Source organism: Phragmites australis, chromosome 1, assembly GCF_958298935.1.
Source record: "Phragmites australis chromosome 1, lpPhrAust1.1, whole genome shotgun sequence".
NCBI lineage: Eukaryota > Viridiplantae > Streptophyta > Magnoliopsida > Poales > Poaceae > Phragmites > Phragmites australis.
Window position 1 is genome coordinate 30,771,517 of NC_084921.1, and position 22,133 is coordinate 30,793,649.

At 44.9% G+C, this 22,133-nt stretch overlaps 1 non-coding gene and 1 pseudogene across 1 annotated transcript; both read right to left on the minus strand.

Moving 5' to 3' along the window:
* Positions 1-433: 433 nt before the first annotated feature.
* Positions 434-597, minus strand: LOC133891230 (U2 spliceosomal RNA; annotated as a pseudogene).
* A 15,197-nt stretch (positions 598-15,794) lies between these two features.
* On the minus strand, positions 15,795-15,988 carry LOC133891421 (U2 spliceosomal RNA). The gene has a single exon (XR_009904214.1). It is a non-coding gene; the product is annotated as a U2 spliceosomal RNA (small nuclear RNA).
* Positions 15,989-22,133: the final 6,145 nt, after the last annotated feature.

A 22,133-nucleotide genomic window follows, 5' to 3' on the forward strand; every position in this document is an offset into this window, starting at 1 on the left:
GAAAATTCATGGAGGTTAGCAGCAGCTTTCTTCAGATTGAGGAACAGATCGGGTGGAGTATCTGGTTCAATGAGAGAAGCACGAAGAAGGATGGATCAAGCGACGGCAGCGGCAAGCAAAAACAAGACCGGAAAGGAGCAAGTGAGATGCTTCGTGGTTGGGCACGTGCATTTGGGTCCCGAGCAAACCGCGTTTTGAGTGTCAGTTTTGCCACAACGCGTGCCCCAGCCCTAACGAGGCCGTGCGTTGAACGTGCCCTCATATAGTTTTCGGCACCTAAGACCTTATGGTTGTGCGGATCTTAGTGTATATGTTTTTTTATTGATAGTGTATAGGTTGTGATAGGCAGGTTCCGTTATGAATTATAGCAAAAATGCGGAATTTGAATTGCTTTATATTCGCCTAGCAAGAGATCAAACTTGAATTTAGATTTAGTTGGGATGTACCATGCCCAAGCAGCAGTGCATACGAACCCTAATAGCAAGCTATATGATAGATTCTTTCTAAAAAAATTAATTTAATATCATTATGAATACATATCTCAGATATTAAACTAATAAGAACAGATATTATACTGGATCTTAGCCAAAAGGAGCTCTGGCCCCGCCAGCTTTGACACTCTGGCCCGCGATGTGGTACTAATCCTCCGTAACTAATGTTAATCGCAATCTGTTGGGCTTGATGGTGCAGCCGGCCCATTAAGCTATCCAGGACTTCAAGCACAGCCGAGCGATCAAGTGACTGCATCCCTAAAAAAAAGATCGAGTGGCTGCCCTGTTTGATCAAGTGGAAATATGAATTTGGCAGCGACAAAACTGGTCATCATCTGTCTCTATCTGCTTCTGTTCCGTGCTCTGTTATATACGCTTCCTGTGTGACACGCGTAGTGCTGAGCTATCACCCAATTGCTGCCGTGCAGCACCGGAGACCGTACTGCGTCTGCTGACCCGAGATTTCATTGAAACTTGATTCGCACAAGTCCTACTCCATTCTTCACAAGTGAAGTTGCGAAGTTTCTCCCTCATGGTCGCCATGGGTCTACGAAGAAAACACGATCCCGGCCGGCGAATTCTCGTAGATCGGATCGGGCTGCGCCGAACGAACCAAAAGAGAGACCAACCAGCCAAGCTAGATGAGCACGTCGTCGTCGACATCGATCCATTCAGTTGCCGTGCACTACGTGAAAATGATGTATCATAACAGATATAGATGGCGGGTCATAACAAATATAGGTTCCGCACCCGTTACGCCGAATACATCATTGATGACTTTTTAGCTACATAGGTGTGTTATTGTCCATAATGATCCACTCAGTTAACGTGCACTATGTGAAAAAATTTAAAAGTGACGGATCATAACAGACATAGATGACAGATCGTAACGGATATGGGTCTAGCACCCATCACTTCAAATGTATCAATGATGACAGGTGAGATTATAAATGATAGGTCATAATCGTGACCTATTACTTATAAACGTCTCCAATATGTTTGAGAGAAAAAAAAAGTGATAGGTAAGCTCTTATCCGTCACTTTTGTCTTTCGCTCATATACTGAGGAGAAGATATAAGTGACAGGTAACCTAGTTACTCGTTACTTATGTTAAGTAATTGGTAACAAAGTTACCCGTTATTTATATGTATTTTACTCTATATGATTATATTGTTTCCTGGCTACATCTTGGAGCATAGTCAGAATTTGACAGCTGTCATTTCCTTGCAAACAACAGCAACACATCTGTCGGTGACATCGGAACCAGGGGTCCCCGAGTCTCGAGGCCAGGACAGCAGAATGTCACGTGGCGCCATCCCTCGGGAACTATCTCACCAAGGGCTGAGAAGAGCAAGTTCCGGGAGGGGGTGCTCGGGGCCATGAACAGTGGCCCCCGAGTACCCGTAGATCCCCGAGGACCCGAGAAGTACCAGTTCCGGGAGAGGGTGCTCGGGGTCATGAACAGTGGCATCCGAGTACCCGTAGTTCCCCGAGGACCCGAGAAGTACCAGTTCCGGGAGAGGGTGCTCGGGGCCATGAACAGTGCCCCCCCCCCCCGAGTACCCGTAGTTCCCTGAGGACCCGAGAGGTACCAGTTTCGGGAGAGCACGCTCGGGGCCATGAACAGTGGCCCCCCGAGTACTCGTAGTTCCCCGAGGACCCGAGAGGTACCAGTTCCGGGCAAGGACGCTCGGGGCCATTAACAGTGGCCCCCCGAGTACCCGTAGTTCCCCGAGGACCCAAGAGGTACCAGTTCCAGGAGAGGGCGCTCGGGACTATGAACAGTGGTCCCCGAGTACCCGAAGTTCCCCGAGGACCTGAGAAGCCCCTTGGTGTAGATTCTTACACTTGAGTCCAAATCGTTTTTGCATGTGAAGTTACTTAACCTTTGTGGATGAGTACTTGCTAATTACCCATATGCATTTTCCTTGAAATCAGGCTATTTATAAGTGCTTATTATTGATTAAGTCTTGCGAGTACTTTCATACTCACGTGCTTTGTTTACTTTTCAGGTGAGAAAGATTTAGCTTTTGGTGACTTTACGCTTGCCGATGTTGGCAACGGGCAAGAGTAGTGCTATTCTACTCGTGTGTTGTTAGTTTGGGATAACGCCTTAGGGCAAACAGCGCTACCCATCTTTTGTCGTCATGTAACTTATTCCGCTGCGTAACTACTTGTCATGTCCCAAAATGCTAATTACATAACTAGTCATACATAATTGTCATCACATGTGCTTTCACCTGTTTGTCTATTAAAAACCAGTTAAACAGGTCTCAAACACCTTAGAGATGGTTTAGAGTACTTTGGAGAATCCCTACATGCCTTGGAAACAGAAAAGAATGGAAGGATGATGATGAGGGGAAACTTAGGAAAATTTTAACAAAAGAACCCCCGCGCAGTCTGACCGGTGTCACCCGTAGTCTGACCGCCAGGTGTGCTTCCACGTGGGATGCCATGTGGATTTCCCGTGGTCTGACCACTCGAGCTCGTGGTCTGACTGCCAGCACATAGAGGCTTAGGTTAAGTGGATCGACTACGACCTCTTGCTATCTCCCTCACTTTTATCTCACTCTCCCTCTCTCCATTCGACCCTTAAGAGAGAAAGAGAGATCTACTCGTCGCGTTTGAAGGCCAGAGACCAGAGATGGGAACTCCCATGAGCTTCCTGGAGGATTTCCCTATGTTTTTCCCCTCTTCTCACTCGTAAGAGACCCGTTCATCGACCGCAAGTTTCACCACCACTCTGGGAGACAATCTGTGAATCGGAGCCTCCCCGAAGCATTCCAATCCAATAGAAAGCTTCCATAAGCTGAGGTGAGCTATCCTCTACCGTTTCCCCATTGTGTCCGAGTTTGATTCGACCCTCGTGTCATTTAGGCCCAAGTTCAACCTAACCTAGATCCAATCCATAGGGTATTTTGAGTTTAGCTCGGTGAATGATGTCCAAATCACATTAGAAACACTCCATTAGTCCCATATAGCATTTTGGTACCCTTCGTTGTCAAAGGACTCATCAGAATCCTCGCCGGTGACCCCGCAGAGGTGCTGGCGGCAAGGTCTGGTGGTCTGATCGCCACAAGGGCCAGTCTGACCGCTAGTTAGGGACCAGAGGATCCTAGTTGAAAACTTATACAGGAGTCTGACCACCACTTGGGTCGATCTGACCGTTGGTGAGCGATCTGACCCCCACCATGCCTATGGTCAGACCGCTAGAGGAAAAACTCTTTGCTGACCTTCGGTCTGACCGTCACCCCAAGGCCGATCTGACCGCTAGCCTGTCAACGCTAAGGTGAGGCTAGGTTAGCTTATCCGGGGCAAACTTTGAAACCCTAATCCTTTAGCGATCCTTTGTAGATGTTTTCGAGTCATAGCGCTCTACTATTACTTGAGCATGCATATTGCATCCTTTTTGCATTGTTCGTTTATTTATGTATTGCACCTGTGTTTCTTTTAGAGAGTGTCGATCTGACAGTTCAAGCAAACGAAGGCGACTCCGGTCTATCGCACTTCTGTGAGTTCTGTGCGGGTAGTATCAGGTAACCGACAGAGCAGCAAGGCAAGCATCTAAGAATATTGAACCCTTTGTTCAATTGAATGAAGTCTAAAATTGATAAAATATGCTTATGTATGTCGCATGTTTAGCGAATCAAGTGTCGGGCTTATTCGGGTAGACCCTACGTTGAATTACATATCCTCTACCTTGAGTTGTTGATTATCCTCATCCTTGTCACCTCGGTAATGTTGTTGATGTCTAGCTTAAGAGTTGTTCAACATGATTAGCAATGCATAGGTCCTCGGTAGAAGTCGAGTGATGGTGATGCTGTTGTTCGCGAGCATAGGGCTCACTTATGGTTTACAAATACTTTTATGATGTTGAGATGGTTGGATGAGTGGTGAGTATGAGGCAAGATGTGGATGGTGTTAGGAGTATTTTCTGCTCAGGAGGAGTCATCGTGACAGTTCGGGAGAGGAACCTGGATACCATAGACCGGTTTGCATCATTTAAGCACCGACTGTTGGCCGCTGTTGGCTTTAGCACTTAGTGTACTCACCACATGCTGATCTAATGGTAAGGCGAGCCGAATACATTTGTAGTTGTGAGCGAGCGGGCTTGTAGGGGTATCTAGTTTGCTCCCGGAGTAGTTCTAGATATCCCCGCTTCGAGCGATACGCGATCTACATGGTTGGGGCTTATTCGAAAAGGTTGTCATGAGTACCCCCCTTGTGTGCACTTTAGCGGGTGGCATATGCTGAATGGTCCTCGTGTCGTGTGGGTAAAGGAGTATCCCCTGCAGAGTGTAAAACCTGTTCGAATTGCCATGCTCCGGTCATGAGCATGTCTTCTGTCCATGTGCACCATCGTAGAGTCACGAGTTATAGATTGTGGTTAGATATGTTGGTAATGATGGAGATGGTTCATGTTACATATATGTTCATGATGGTTCCAGTTACTTTTATGTATAGCTGGTTATTGCAAGGTATATTTGTATTATTATTGGTAATGTTTAGATGCTCACACATATGTATTTAGGTTGCGGGCGCATATGTTTTACTTAACCTTGTGGCCTTTTTCCTTGTTAATGGCCCAGTACATAATCCTTGGAGTCGAGCTATTTATACGTGCTCTATATGGATTAAGCCTTGCGAGTACCCTCGTACTCAGCTTCTCTACAGGTTCTGCAGGTGAGAAAAAGGCAGTGTTTGGTTACTTCACGCCCACTGATGCTATCATCGGGAATGAGTAGGCAACTACTAGGAGGTCACGCTTTTGGGGTGAAGCCTAAGGGCATATGTCTTCATCCATCTTTTGTTTCCGCTGCGTAGTTTCTCTTTTGGCTAGGAGTTGGTTAGTTTTAGTATCCTTCTAGATCTTTTTTGCTGTAAATTGTTAAACTTGTGATGGTTAAGAACTTGTAATATGATTTGATTACTCGCTCTTTATTAATCTTGGTTATGGTTGCTTATGTTGGAAAGGTATGTGTTACGATCTTGGGCACAAAACACGTGCCGGGATTACTGGGATGGTATTCTCATTAATCGTTGAGATTGTGATTATGAATAATGATCTTCCTGATGATTAATTAGAATATTGTTTGGACTGTTCCCCACAGCATTGTATCCGAGCCTAGTTTAATTAAGTAGCCTAAACATGACTAAGACGTTGTTAGCAAGTGTGTTAACTTCTAAGCAACTCACTAAAGTTTACATGTGTCTCTTCTTGCCAATATGTATGAAAATACTATATTATGCCCCTAAGTGTAATACGTTGATATGAGCGGTGCTTGAGTGTTGTTTCCGCATTTTGATGCATTTATGGCTTATGTTGCATCAACAAAGGTAAGGAACGTCTCCTGATGGTGGTTAATATCGGGGGCTCAACCGATGCGAGGCAGAGGCCTGATGTGTTTTGTATGGCGATGGTACAGAAAGTGAATACGTTAGCAATAACGTATGAAAATTCACTATACGATGGTAGATATGGTCGTCTACTCATGTGGCATTTACATGAGGTGTTCCGTAAGGCAACGGTATGGGAAGTGAATACGTTAGTAACAACGTATGAATTGTTGCTTGTGCAACTCACACCGTTCACGCCTCTTATTCTTTCTCGCGCGAAGGGTGATGTTATGGAGAGATGTGCTCGAGAAAGAAATGGTAGACAGGAGTCGAGCATGCATTCATTTTTCCCTACTGCTCATATGCATGCATATTTCCATATATACGGTATTACGGGTCTAAGCAAATATTATCCAGCGAATGCTTTTAGGCTATGTCAGAATTTGAATTTTCCCTCTCCGTCTTCTCGTTGAAATAGATGAGAACCCGCCAAAACTTAGGTGACCTTCCCGAGGGTTCCAATGAGAATAATCCTCCACCGCCTCCACCACCGAGTATGACGGATGTGCTCATGCAAATTGAGCACAACCGTCAGGCTCAGACGGCGCTTCTCGAGGCTCTCGTGCGCAACACGGCCCCTTAAGGAGGAGATGAGACCATGCGCCGAGATGACTTCTTAGATTTCTTGCGGACTCAGCCGCCCACCATCGAGCAGACGCGAAGACCACAAGAAGGTGCTCTTCACCACCCATCAGCTCCAAGGTGCGGCGAGCATGTGGTGGTCTAAATTTTTGGCCATGCATCTCGCCAATCATTGAGTGTCTTGGGTAGAGTTCCGCCAAGCATTCCATGACTTTCATATTCCTAAGGCCCTTATGGAGATCAAGAGGTAAGAGTTTATGGACTTCAAGTAAGGAGACAGATCGGTGATGGAGTATGTGTAGGTGTTCAACCACCTCGCATAGTATGCTACAGATGAGGTCAATACCGACGAGCGGAAGCAATACAGCTTTGTCACTGGCCTCAACTCCAAGATGTAGAATTGGCTATCGGCACATGAATTTGCCAACTTCAACAAACTAATGAGCATCTTCTCACGGTGGAGTTAAAGCTAAAGAGCCACTAGGAGGAGAAAAAGCGCAAAAGGGTTTCATCACCTTCCAAGGGCGGGACCTCTCAATGCGCCCGCACGGAGAGTCAGCCTCCACCATTTTGCATGACGGCCTTGACTTCTCCATAGGCAATGTGGATAGTGCAGCGCCCATCCTTCTCTGCTCCACAGGGACAACCTCTATGACCTACCGATTCACAGGGGAGTGTGACAGGTGGTCACGGTGGCCTATGTTACAACTGCGGCTGTGTTGGGCACTATGCTCAAGATTGCCTATACCCGAAGCCAGGAATTGTGGTGACTGCTCCAAGACCACCACCCACTCAGTCTACTCCACAGGCTTCCCAGACTACGCACGTCCCCAAGCGTGGCTAAGCGCGCCACACCACCGACGAGGAGGCTCACGAGGGGGACAACATACTGATGGGTACGTTACTTATGAGTTTTAATTTTGACGTCATTACTATAGTGGTTCTATTTGATTCTGAGGCTTCTCACTCCTTCATAGCTACGAGTTATACTTGGCGACATGGGCTGAAAGTTAGTGCCACCCCTACACCCTATCTCATAGATGCACCCGGAGCTAAGATTCTTATTAATCAGTGTGCGACCAAGGCGTCAGTTATTATCAATGAGATACTCTTTGGTGCAAATTTGTTAGTAATGGACTCCAAGGGGATAGACGTCATTTTAGGAAAGAATTGGCTCACCAAGAATAAGGCAGTCACGGGTTGTGCTCAGCGGACCATCACCCTTAATGATCTGTCCGGCACCCGAATTCATTTGAAGCTTAAGGGTGTCGATCCATGCCTTTATGCTCTGAAGGTCACCACCACCACGTACCTCATGAATGTCCTAATGGTGTGTGAATTTCCCGATGTCTTCCCAAAAGAGTTGCTAGGAATGTCGTCCAACCGAGTGGTAGAATTCTCAATTGATCTTTTTTCTGGAACGACCCCAATTTTTAAGAAGTCTTATAAGATGCCGCCAAATGAGTTAGCCGAGTTGAAGAAACAAATTCAAGACTCGTTTTCAAAGGGTTTCATTCGCCCGAGCTCCTCACCTTGGGGTTGCTCGACACTCTTTGTGAAGAAAAAGGATGATACTCTGTAGATGTGTGTTGATTACCATCCACTGAATGAGGTCACGATCAAGAATAAGTATCCACTTTTCAGGATCAATATTCTATTCGATCAATTGACCGGTGCCCGAATTTTCTCGAAGATTGACTGAAGACTGGGCTATCATCAAATCAAGGTCCGATCGGAGGATATTCCAAAGACAGCTTTCTCTATTCACTACGGGCTTTATGAGTTCATTGTCATGTCCTTTGTCTTGATGAATGCACTGACATTCTTCATGTATTTAATGAACACTATGTTTATGGAGGAACTTGGTAAGTTTGTTGTGATTTTTATAGACGACATTCTTATATACTCCAAGATTGAGGAAGAGCATGCAGAGCACCTCCGTGTTGTACTTGGCCAACTTCGAGATCACCAACTCTATGACAAGTTTAGCAAGTGTGAGTTCTAGCTCAGAGAAGTCACTTTTCTAGGTCATATCTTGTCAGAGAATGGTGTCACTGTTGACCCAAGCAAAGTGCAGGATGTGCTCAATTGGGTGCAGCCCAAGAATGTCACCGACATCTGTAGTTTTCTCGGACTTGTGGGTTATTACCGCCAGTTCATCGAGAATTTCTCCAAGATTGCTAAGCCAATGACCGTGATCTTGAAACAAGGAAGCGTGTTCAAGTGGCAAAATGAGTGTGAGTCAGCTTTTCAAACCTTGAAGAAACTGCTCACGATAGCTCCTGTTCTCGCTCAGCCTGAAGTGGATAAAGGTTTCGACATCTATTGTGATGCCTCCCGCATAGGCCTCGGATGTGTCCTTATGCAAGAGGGCAGAGTTGTGGCTTATGCCTCATATAAGTTGAAGCGCCATGAAGAGAAATTCTCAACCCATGACTTGGAGCTTGCGGTAGTGGTGCACGCTCTGAAGATTTTTTGCCATTATCAATTGGGCAATTTATGCTGTATCTATACGGATCACAAAAGTCTCAAATTCATCTTCACTCAAGCCGATCTGAACATGAGACAGCGAAGATGGCTCAAGTTGATCAAGGATTATGAGCTAAAAGTGCATTGTCACCCCAGCAAGGCGAATGTGGTCGCCGATGCACTGAGTCAAAAGGCTCGATACAATTGCCTCTTTCTCCAGCCCAGGGTCACCACACTTTGTGATGATTTCTGATGGCTTGGACTCAAGATGGTTCCAGAGGAATTTCTTGCAAATTTGGAGATCAAATCCACCCTCCTGGGTGAAATCAAGGCAGCATAGAAAGGTGATAAAGGTATGGCCCGAATCTGAGAGAAATGAAGATAGGCAAGACAACATGCTTCTCTAAAGATGACCAAGGTATTCTGTGGTTTGGGAATTGTCTAGTGGTTCTAAAGGTCAAATCATTGAGGAAGAAAATTCTAGATGAAGCACATGACTCTTTGCTATTCATTCATCTGGAGAGTACTAAGATGTACCAAGACCTCAAGCTTAGATTTTGGTGGACTCGCATGAAGCGGGAGATCGCTCGATATGTTGCTGAGTGTGATGTCTACCGAAGCGTGAAGGCCGAACATCTCAAGCAGCCGGTACACTCCATCCTTTGCTTATTCCCTCATGGAAGTGGGAGGAGATCAGAATGGATTTCATTACTATATTTCTGAGGACTTCTCAAGGCTATCAATTTGGGTCATTGCGGATCGATTGACAAAGTCCGCTCATTTCTTACCCACCAGGACCACGTATTTGGTCAAGCAATATGCAGAGCTATATCTCACTCGGATTGTTTGTATCCATGGGATTCTGAAAAAGATCGTTACTGGTCGAGGCACTCAATTCACTTCTTATTTCTGGAGAAACCTTCATGAGACCCTGGAAACCGAGCTCTTACATAGCACCGCATATCATCCTCAAACCGACGGTCAAACCGAGAGGGTGAATCAAATCCTCAAAGATATGTTGTGAGCTTGTTTCTCACATATAGGAAGATGTGGGGCATTTGCTTGCCATTTGTCGAGTTCTCCTACAACAACAAGCTAGTATTGAGATGTCACCGTTTGAAGCCTTTTATGGATGAAGATGTCAAACACCATTGAATTGGTTTGAATCCAGTAAACGGGCTTTTCTAGGCTCGGATTTGGTCAAAGAGGCCAAAGAGCATGTTCTGGCCACTCGCAAGTGTCTCCTCATGGCTCAGTCCTGACAAAAGAGCTATGCGGATCGCCGACGCCGAGATCTGGAGTTTGCCATTTGAGATTATGTGTATCTCAAGGTGTCTCCTCTTAAGGGTGTTCGACACTTTCACATTAGAGGAAAGCTAGCACCTCGATATGTGGGATAATTCCAAATCGTTGCTCGGCGTGGAGAGGTAGCCTATGAATTGGACTTGCCTCCGTCCCTCTCCATCGTTCACAATATCTTCCACGTGTTGCAACTGTAGAAATGCCTCCGAGTTCCAACATAAGTGATCGAAGTTGCAAACCAAGAGTTGCAGCCAGATCTTTCATATTGTGAGCGTCCAATCTGAATATTGGATGAAGCCGAGCGCAAGACACGGCGGCAGTCCATTAAATTCATCAAGGTTCAATAGAGAAACCACACCAAAGATAAAGCGACATGTGAGCGGGAAGATAAAATCCACTCCGAGTATCTTGAACTCTTTGAGAGTTTGTAAAAGTTGTTGTAATACTACACGTTTGGAATGTCTAGCATGTCTGTGTTCACTACCATGTTGAATGGAAGTCAAGTCTTCAAAGAGTTGTGTTTGGAAGTCGATCCAATCTGAGCTTGATGAGCTTATTTTTGCTCTCAGCTAGCGCATGGTCTGACTGGTGCTTCTATCAGTCTGACCGTTGGCAGGCAGTCTGACCATAAAATGACTTGCGATCTGACCTTAGGAGCCCAAAACTCTCTGCATGATTTTGGTCTAACCAGGGAACACGTGGTCCAACCGAGCCGCGGTCTGAATAGGACTATCTTGGTCTAACTGCCAATTCATAGAGAGTCTGCTGGCTATCTTTTCGTTCCGTCGGCGATGTCCGACATGATTCTTTTCCAATAGTGAGAGAACTCTTTCCGTTTCATCCCCATCACCTTTGCCTATGTTTGTCGAATCTCAGGTCGAGATTCTTCTTAAGAGGGGAGGTTTTTCAAGTCCCAAAATGCTAATTATGTAATTAGACATGCATAATCGTCATCGCATGTGCTTGCACGTGTTTCTCTATCAAAAGCTGGTTAAATAGGTCTCAAACACCTTAGAGATGGTTTAGAGCACTTTGGAGAATCCCTATATACCTTGGAGAAGGAAAAGAATAGAAGGAGGATGATGAGGGGAGACTTAGGAAAATTTTAGCAAAAGAACCCCCTCGCGGTCTGATCGGTGCCACCCGCAGTCTGACTGCCAGGTGCGTTGCCACGTGAGCTACCACGTGGATTTCCCGCGGTCTGACCGCCCGAGCTCACGATCTGACCGCCAGCACACAGAGGCTTGGGTTAAGTGGATCGACCACTTCCTTTTGCTCTCTCCCTCTCACTTTTCTCTCACTCTTCCTCTCTCCACTTGACCCTAGAGAGAGAAAGAGAGCTCTACTTGTAGCGTTCGAAGGCCAGAGATGGGAGGTGGGAACTCCCATGAGCTTCCCAGGGGATTTTCCTAAGTTTTTCCCCTCTTCTCCCTCGTCGGAGACCCGTTCATCGACCGTAAGCTTCGCCACCACTTCGGGAGCGGATCCGCGAATCGGAAGCTCCCCTCCAATCCAATAGAAAGCTTCCATAAGTTGAGGTGAGCTATCCCATATCATTTTCCTGTTGTTTCTGAGCTCGATTCGACCCTCGTGTCGTTTAGGCCCAAGTTCAACCTAGCCTAGATCCAATCCATGGGGTATTTTGAGTTTAGCTCGCTGAATGATGTCCAAATCACGTTAGAAACAATTCATTAGTCCCATAGAGCATTTTGGTATCCTTCATTGTCAAAGGTCTCACTGGAATCCTCGCCGGTGACCTCGCAAAGGCACTATCGGCAAGGTCTGGCAGTCTGACCGCCTCTAGGGCATGTCTAACTGCTAGTTAGGGATCGGAGGATCCGAGTTGAAAACTTATACAGGAGTTTGACCGCCACCTGGGCTGGTCTGATCATTGGTGGGCGGTCTGACCACCACTATATCTATGGTCAGACCGCCAGAGGCCAAAACTCTCTGTTGGCCGCCCGTTTGATCGCCACCCCAAGGTCAGTCTGACCGCCAGCCTGTGAAGGCTAAGTGAGGCTAGGTTAGCTTATCCGGGGTTTTAAACTTTAAAACTCTAATCCTTTAGTGATCATTTGTAGATGTTTTCGAGTCGTAGCACTCTACTATTACTTGAGCTTGCATATTTCATCCTTTTTGCATTGCTCGTTTATTTATGCATTGCACCCGTGTTTCTTTTAGAGAGCGTCGATCTGACAGTTTAACCAAGCGAAGGCGACGTTGGTCTACCGCACTTCTGTGAGTTCTGTGCGGGTAGTATTAGACAACCAACAGAGCAGCAAGGCAAGCATCTAAGCATATTGAACCCTTTGTTCAATTGACTGAAGTCTAAAATTGATAAATTATGCTTATGTATGTCGCATGTTTAGCGAGTCAAGTGTGGGGCTTATTCAGGTAGAATTTATGTTGAATTGCATATCCTCTACCTTGAGTTGTTGATTATCCTCATCCTTGTTTCCTCAGTAATGTTATTGATGTCTATCTTAAGAGTTGTTCGACATGCTTAGCTATGCATAGGTCCTCAATAGAAGTCGAGCGACGGTGATGCCATTGTTCGCGAGCATATGGCTCACTTATGGTTTATTATACTTTTATGATGTTGAAATGGTTAGATGAGTGGTGAGTATGAGATGAGATGTGGACGGTGTTATGGGTGTTTTCTACTCAGGAGGAGTCCTCGGGGCAGTTCGGGAGAGAAACCCAAACATCGTAGACCTCTTTGTATCATTTAAGCACCGATCGTTTGCCATCATTGAATTTAACACTTACTGTAGACTACATGATGATCTAATGGTAAGACGAGCCGAATACCTTTTTAATTGTGATCATTTAAGCTTAAACATTGATGGTATGAGCGGATAGGCTTATAGGGGTATCTAGTTTAATCCGGAAGTAGTTCTAGATATCCCCACGCTGAGCGATGCACGATCCAAATGGTTAGGGTTTATTAGGAAAGGTTGTCATGAGTATCCCTTGTGTGCACTTTAGCGGTTGATACAAACCAAATGATCCTCGTGTCGTGTCGAATGGTAATGCGGTTCTCGGACAGCGAATTTCCGATCAACTACTCCCTTTTAGGGCTCGTTTGGATAGTTAAGGATTGGCATAGATCTCGGCCCAATCCACGTGGAAAACACTGCCCCAAGAAAGCTTTGCAGCCTTTCACAAAAGTGTATCTGGATCAAGCTATGTTAAAAAAAAAAACCGTCCATTCCAACTTGTTGCACGGGAGAAAGAAGCATCGTCTGTTGTGGCCAGGAAATTCCCTACGCGTGGCTCGCGCTTCGCCTTCACAACCCATGTCGCCTTATCTCCAAGGACTTTGTCACCAAGTTCCTGCTCGGCTTCGACGCCCTCACAGCCATCGCTGCCACCGCACGCAACTCCATCAGCATCTTCATCTCCATGGGCATCGTGGCCTTCTCCCCACCCTAGCCTCTTTGCTTGGCCGCTCATTGACCTCACCTCCACCGCCCTTGCCTCTTGCATCTCCACCGAGCTCGTCCACTGAATTGGCAGCCACATTTGTCTTGGATCCACCTGTGGCGGACAACGTTTGGTGAATGGGGAACCTAACATGAGGGCGCCAATAGTGCGCAGATAGTGATCAAATTGACTCGTCACGAGGGTGGAAGTTGGAGCGGGAGCAGGACTCTATTGCCAAGCGGGGCCTAGAGAGTGAAAAAAAGTTTTAAAAAAGGCTTATGCCTCTTATAGAATGCAAGAATTTCATATTAATTTCGCTAGAGTTCGGTAATCAGTACATAGCCCCTACAGCACTACGAAAATCCTGCACTGCAAACGAGCTTTAAACTATCTGTCTTAGAATGTTATATGATAGCCATTATCTTTTGAATACCCTTTTTTAGTAGTTTGATCTCTCTCTCTCTCTCTCTAAAATAAGTTAATTTCTTAAGATAATGAAAGAATTAAATTGGACTAAAATGTGACCATCAAATATATAAGTAAGACTTATAATATACATCTTTTTTTTTTTTGGCTGTAAGCATTTTGGAGGCCCTGTGTGAGTGCTCAGCTCGCACACCCTCAGGGACGGACCTTAGAGCGACATATCAAATGAAAATAGCTAAATATTATAAATGACACAATTTATATAAAAAGATTAAAAATTTACAGCTGTAGGTGATGGCATGTTCTACATGAATGCAACTTTTTCAAGAACAAATTCAATTATGTTTGCAGTATACGAGAAAGACAAATTCTAGGTGTAAAATTGTGAACATTCCACAACAATATATAGCTTTACGCTACTACACCTAAATTAGTTTGTCATTTTTTTACCTAACAAATAAGGTTGGATTCGTTCTTGATTTTCCACGGAAATAGAACATATCCTCAGTTAGAGCTGAGATTTTTTTTATATTATTTGTAAACCACTTGATATGATTTGTAATGAATTTGCGCATTTCTAATAGTTAGCTCATTTTCACATGATTTTCTCCCTACAAACATGACTCTAAGTGATTGTTTGATATCAGAGAATGCAAAATTTACAATTTATTTCTTAAGTTGTTTTCTTTTCTAAATTAGAAAAATATCATTTTATAAAATTGAGTGCAAAGATCATACTACAATTACACCAAGTGAAATAGACTAAATTCCATTGAAAATCCGCTACGCACCATAGAGCTAGGCTCATATTGAGTCAAGGAAATTGCTGGTGGGTAGGATGTGGTGGGTGCAAGCATGGAGGAAATGGGAAATTGGTAGCACCATTCGGATCTTGAAGAAAGTCCAGAAAACCACCTCAGGGAGGATACTCCATTGCGATTGTGGGGAAACAACAGATTTTGAGAGGTTGAGGAGGGGAAATCACACGGAAAAGGTACTGAAAATCCATAGAGGTCGGCATCGAGTTTCTTTAGATTGAGGAACAGATCGGATGGAGGAGAACATCTTGGAGTATCTGGTTCAACGGGAGAAGCATGGAAAAGGATGAATCAAGCGGTGGCAGCGGCGAGCAAAAACAAGGCCAGAGAGGAGCGAGTGAGATGTTTCGTGGTTGGACACATGCATTTGGGGTCCCGAGCAAACTGCGTTTTGGGTGTCCGTTTTGCCACAACATGTGCCCTAGCCCTAGCTATCATTTGCTGACATCGGTGAACTTAAGAGGATCTTTTCTACCTCCGGCTCCCCTCCTCTGCGTGGATTATCTCCTCTCCTCCTCAGTCGGGTTGGGTGGTGGTGCTTGTCCTTAGGGCCTTGCAGCCACCGCCGCGCGCCGGTTTCTTCCTTTGCAGTTAGCTCCTAGGAGCTCGCCTGATACAATAGCAAGCTATCATTCTTTTTTAATGTGCTTGATCTGATACAGTATGTGCTAAGTCTCATGTGTTGCTAATTTGGAACGGCATCTGGTTAATTCATCTGTGCATGACAGGTTGTTCTGTTTCCAGCTCCTAGCACCATGTGGTTGTTTGGATCTCAGTGTATAGGTTGTGATTGGCAGGTTCCATTGTGAATTATAGCAAAAATGCAGAATTTGAGTTGCTTTATATTCACCTAGCAATAGATCAAACTTGAATTTGAATTTGGTTGGGGTGCACCACGCCCAAACAGTAGTGCAATACTAGGGCAACACATAAGAACCCTAGTAGCAAGCTACCATGATAGGTTCTCTCAAAAAAATAAATTTAATATCATTATGGGCACATGTCCCACGTATCAGATATTAAACTGATAAGAACAGATACTACACTTAATCTTAGCCAAAAGGTCAAGAAAGGTATGAGTTGCCATGCTGCCGTGCTCCTGGTTTTGTACGCACCCTGCCAGTTTTGACGCTCTGGTCCCGCGATGTGGTACTAATCCTCCGTAACTAATGTTAATCACTATCTGTGGACGTAAAGCTGTAAGCAAAACCAGACATATTATCCTGTTGGGCTTGATGGTGCAGTCGGCCCATTAAGCTATCTAGGGCTTCAAGCACAGCCGAACGATGACGAGCCTAGATCAAGTGGCTGCAGTGCTGAGCTATCACCCAATTGCTGTCGTGCAGCACCGGAGACCGGACTGCGTCTGCTGACCCAAGATTTGGTCGAAATTTGATTCGCACACATCCTACTCCATTCTTCACAAGTGAAGGTTACGAAGTTTCTCCCTTAAGGTCGCCATCACTAGTACAAAATGATACTGTACAAGAGGGTGGAAACGCCTTTTCACAGGTGTTTGGTGCACCCGCCTGCGATAGAAGGCCTGTGGTAATCAGGCGCAAAAGTGACCGCCTGTGGAAATCGATTTCCACAGGCGGTTCCTAATGTCAACCGTCTGTGGAAATCGATTTCCACAGGCGGTTATCTTAATAAACCGCCTGTGGAAATAATTTGCCACAGGCAGTTCTTTATGTCAACCGCCTGTGGAAATCAATTTCCACAGACGGTCCACATTAGCTGCCGCCTTAGATATAAAGATTTCCACAGGCGGTTCCGTATGAGAACCGCTTGTGGTATGTATTTATTTCAAAAATAATAATTATAATATATTTTAGTCCATCCAGATTTCACACAGTTTCAATAACAATATGAATAGCATCACATATTTCAACATTTAACACAAGTACAATAATATTTACAAAATAATATTTATAACATCACAAGCCTATATAGCTAAGAGTCGTTGTCCCACACACAAAGTCTCGGATGGCTAGCTAATTCGCCTCCACGATCAAAGAATCTACCGTTCTTGTGGATGACTTCGTGCATAATAAACCGGCACATGTCACGTTGGACGTTTTGGATTTCTTTGTCGGTGAGAGCTTGGTTGGCATATTGGATCATCCTTGCCTGGTTTGAAAACACAACTAAAAGAGTTAAAACACTACTGACAATGGAAACATAACCAAATAAGAATGTGCAGGCGCAATGATGACTTACGTCCTAAGGGTTCATTGTGTACCTCCCGTTTATCCTAAGAAATTCGCAAACATAGTATCCACAAAGAACGGTATTGAAACCTTGCTTGTGGCACTACAAATAAAAATGCAACGTATTCGTTAGTTCAATAAAACTCTTCGTCATTAATAGTGGGATACAAGAATTAGAAGCTGTGTTATTACCAGAAAATGTGTACGGACCGTCATCCTATCCGGCTTGTCCGTATCGTGTATCCCACCTTTCGTTACGTACCACTTGTAGGCCCTACTCGAATGCCAACAAATAATTATCAATTCATAAATAATGTATAAGAATTTTAAGTATGGGGGATTTCCTTTACCTCTGTATAATGTCAATGAAATCTTGGTAGAATTTTTGTTGGAAATCGGCAGAGTCAAGGACCACGAGTCTGCTCGACTTCGGCATCAGCATTATACAAATATAGTGATCTCTACATGAATACTTATGTTAGATTCTTGATCGATCAACTAAGTTGAACACTTATGTTAGATTCATAACGTATCACACTTACTTAAAGTTGTAGGGAGCGAAGATGCAGTCCTTGTCATGCATTTCTAGCATAGCCCTTCCTATGTAGGTTGACATTTCGAGCCTTTTTTGTTTTGGTTGCTTCTTTTATGACCCGTGCTTTATCCTTTTTACTCTTCCCCTTAATCCTAGGGTCATCAGTCCTTATGTTCACGACCATGTTGGGCTGGGAAATTCGTTGCGGATCAATGAATCCGACAGGCCTCTTCAACTTATCCGCATCGTTAAATTGCATCATACAGAACAAATCAATAGTCATTAGCTTCTATAGCATATATTGGTACATATATGAACATAGGGGTAGATTGTTGGCACTTACAGGCACCACACGCTTATGAGATTGACGCCAAGTTTGTCGAGGCGGAACAAAGCGTGCATGTCCTTGAAATCCAACATGAGGTACTTGTCTCCGCTTAGATAAATGATAGCGGGGACAGAAGCAGTGATTATGGAGAGCCCCGCGCGACATGCCCTCATGTACCATTAGTGGAATTTTCTCATCTCCCACGGACCTTCCTGGAGTTGAAATGATGGCAGAAATGGCTTGCCATGCTCATATTTTTCGGGAACATCCAGTGTAGGCACGAAATCTATCTGTGAGGTACTTAATGCTTTGACGATCTCTTTCGTGAGATTGCCCTTCACTGGAGACTCCTGAGCGTATGATGCCTTTGGTTTTGACGAGAACAGAAGCCACCTCTTCATCGGATCAGGTAGATCAATCTTCTCATATGGGGTAATCATTGTAGGAACTCTCCGATGCTCAGGTGATGGATGTGCCGGAGGCAGAGAAGCTGGAGTCAGAGACGCTGGAGGCGGAGGTGCCTGAGTTGTAGACGGTGAAGCACGATGCGAAGTTGCCTGCGGCAGAGATACTGGGTGCGGGGGTGACGGTGCTTGAGGCGGAGAGGGTTGGCGCGGGGGCTGAGGTGCCTGAGGAGGAGTGGGCTGGCTCTGGGGCTGAGGTGCCTGAGGCGGAGTGGGTTGGCTCTGGGGCAGAGGTGCCTGAGGCAGAGATGCTGGGCCCTGAGACAGGCGTGACGCTGGCGATTGTGACTTCTGACAGCTCAATATGATATCCCATCTGGGCCACAAAATGAAGTTTCCAACAGCCTCATCGAGAATCTCAATACCCTCAGGTGTGCTGATTTCAAGCTTGTACTTCATGAAAATCGGCTGCACCGAGTCCACTTGTACCTTGGCGTAACCGGTCGGAATATCTTGACTGTGAAACACACGGCCTGGAATGGCCTGGCCAGTGGCAGCCTCGACAGCAAAGTCTCCCTTGCCGACCGGAACATGAAGAATGCAAGGGGTAGCCTCTTTGATTTCATCCACAGGATATCTCTAGCTATCGAAATGTGTGGACCCGACGCTGCTCCGAAATCCTGGGCTGGTTGGTTGCTCTATCAGCATTAATTCCGCCCTTTCCTTCTCCTTTTCATTCCACATCTTCATGAATTCGACCTTAACCTGTTCTTGTATCTGTTCCTCTAGGGTCTTCTTATATCTATTACGTGTCTTGTACTGGCCCGCATCGTTTGGGAACCCATGCTTCCAGCCCACTTTTGATCCGATACCTCGAGTGCGACCCGGGTGTTCTTTGTTCCCCAGGGCCTTGGTAAGCAGGTCATTCTCCCTGTCGGGCTCTAGAGACCCTTCCGTAGCAAGTCCTTGGATGGTCTGGGTCACCTCCATGGTCTCGGGGCTATTGAAGGCTAAGTCCCCAGACTCAGTTCGTTGTGACCGAGCGTAGACCCAGTTCCTGCTTCGCTCATCACAATTTTCTAAAGGGTTGGATTTCCCAGCCCGGGCAGCTTCTTCTTCTTGCCTCCTCCACTCAGGAATTTTGGGGGCGTACACAGATGAGCCCAGGTGATGGTGGTGCTTATTCTTCTTCGCAAGTTGCTTGAACGATTCACCCAGTTTGATGGCATCAGGTGTGGTCTTCTGCGTAACAAACTCTACCCATTGCTCTGGTGTAATCTTTCCGTATTTATTAAAGGGTACCAAATTCTTCTTCACGAATTCCTTGTTGAGCTCACTCTTCCAACCCCGGAAGCTTTTTCCCATAGTTTTCAATGCATTCTGTTTGGCTGCTTCCTCTGTTCCCGAGGGGAATCGGATGGTTCTCTGCAATGTTGCCCATAGGAACTCCTTCGTCTCATCCGACACCAACCGCCAATCAGTTACAGTGATTGGGACGTACTCCTTGACAAGGAATCTGCAACCGTTGCGGAATTTGGCGCAGGCCTCATGAGGTGCAATAGGCTCTCCTTCAACACTGACCTGTGTTATTGTATAAATGTTGAACGACAACTTATTTCTGCTACGCTCGCCCCTTCTTCGTTTCAGCATCGGCCCAGAGGGACCCGAAGTTTCGGGCACAGATGTAGCGGTGGGTTGTGGTGCATAATGTTGTGGCGCAGATGATCGATGTGAAGATCTTTGCACCCTCACCCTCTAGAGAGAAAAAAATGGAGAGTTGACATCAACAAAAGATATTCCTCCATTTAAGAAGTATAAAATGCATTGACTCAACTAAATACCTCTTCAGCGGGATCGTACTCGTTGTCACTTTCCCGACGTCGGATCTCCCGATCGCACGGAACAGGGCTCGGGTTGTGATACGAGCCCGAGCTTTTGCTGCTGTCGGAGGAGGACGGCTTGTGAGGGCTTGGGTCCCTATCCGACCTCTGTGCCGGGGAGGTCTCTATTGGGAGCGTCCTCTGTGCCGGGGAGGCCTCTATTGCAACATCCAACATCCTGTTTGCTTCTGGTTTCTTAGGGGTTACTGTCCTCTTCTGCCCCATAGTACTTAATCGACCGTTGGATTGTTGTTGCACAATTTTGGTTTGTCAAATGAATAAACTAAAATTCTATGGACTGAATAATTTCCACAACTCTATGTTAAAGAGAATATATAGCAAGCAGATAAATCCAAGGCCACCCATATATTTTGTCGCATATGTTACGATGACAATATCATAACCGAGTGGCAACTATTCCTGCCATATGGTATCCGCTTGACTAATTCAATTCGAAAGGTGCATCATGTGGAAGAAGGAACAATAACTTATCATCCATTAATGCCTTCAATCTAGCTAGTGATTCCATGCAACTTGCTCGATCAACAATGCCAATTTTATGTGTTATTTTCTCATGATGAATTGATCTATTATTTGAATCATGCAATTTTTGAAATGCTTGAAAATTAATGATTGGTGGTAATGCATGCTCAACTCTTCCACACTTAGCTCAAGCCGCGCGCTCTCTCTCTCTCTATGTGTGTGTGTTAAGGTCTATAATAAATCAACGATGGTGTTTTTGTACCTGAAATTTTGCACACATGTAAGTGCTACTCGTTCATGTTAAATTAGCACCTGACTAATTAAATGAAATGCGTTTTTGTTTCTTTAAACATGTTAATTAATGTAAAAATGCAACATGTGTGCGCGCGCGCCCTTGATATAAGTGTGACAGGACAATTTTGACTTAAATGCATAAGAAAAAGTGTGAGCAAGATTACACCAGATTCATTTGACTTTAGCTTTGATCCAATAGCAATTGCTAGCTGTAAAAGTATTCCGTTTCAAATAGAAAATACCTTTTTTATCTCATATAATCTATTTTAGTCTCAATTATTTCAATCAACAACTGAAAAAATAGACCTTATATATATGACCTGTTATTTCATTACCGGACACGATATGTGGAGGTTTCAAGTCAGATGAAATGATCTGGGTGCTACCTCGAGGCTTCATGTATGTAAAAGAGAAACTAGCTAGCTTCACCAAGAGGAAAAAAAAGTGAAGCTTCTTATATTTGAGAAGATGTTTCAAGATTGGTTCTTTCAGGCAGCCTCGAGAACGGTAGTGAACCCTACAAAATTAAGTTTAAGGAGCATATTTCATGGCATTAATTGATCTCTTTTCGAACAAATGCAGTCAGTTTTAGAGCGACCAGTCCCTATCAATTGGCAACTATATATCCCTTCATGGAGAGTCTCAGATCTACATGATGTACATGCATAGATCAAGATGACATATGGAGATCTAGCTAGAATAGGGGACTTCTTCCTACTACCACTTTTTTTTTTTGCTTCTTTATCTTTCTAGACCTCTGGTCAGACCATAATAGTACGCGTCTCAAATTAAAGGTCGATATATCCCTGTCATTGTATGTGCCTAAGCTAGCTAATTCGTTTACCCTGCATGATTTTTACTATCTTTTACACTTTTAATCTGAGAAGTATATATTGATGTGACAAATGGGAAAAAAAGAAAAGGCATATGCAGAAAAGATGATCCAACCAGTGGCAGAACTATTCATCATCCGGAGATAATGGTGCTTTGGAACCTACCTCTGTCATGCATGCATGCATGCATGAATGATGATTCCTTATCCCAACAACAACGGAGAATGATCCTTTAGCTATGTAAAACTTTAGAAT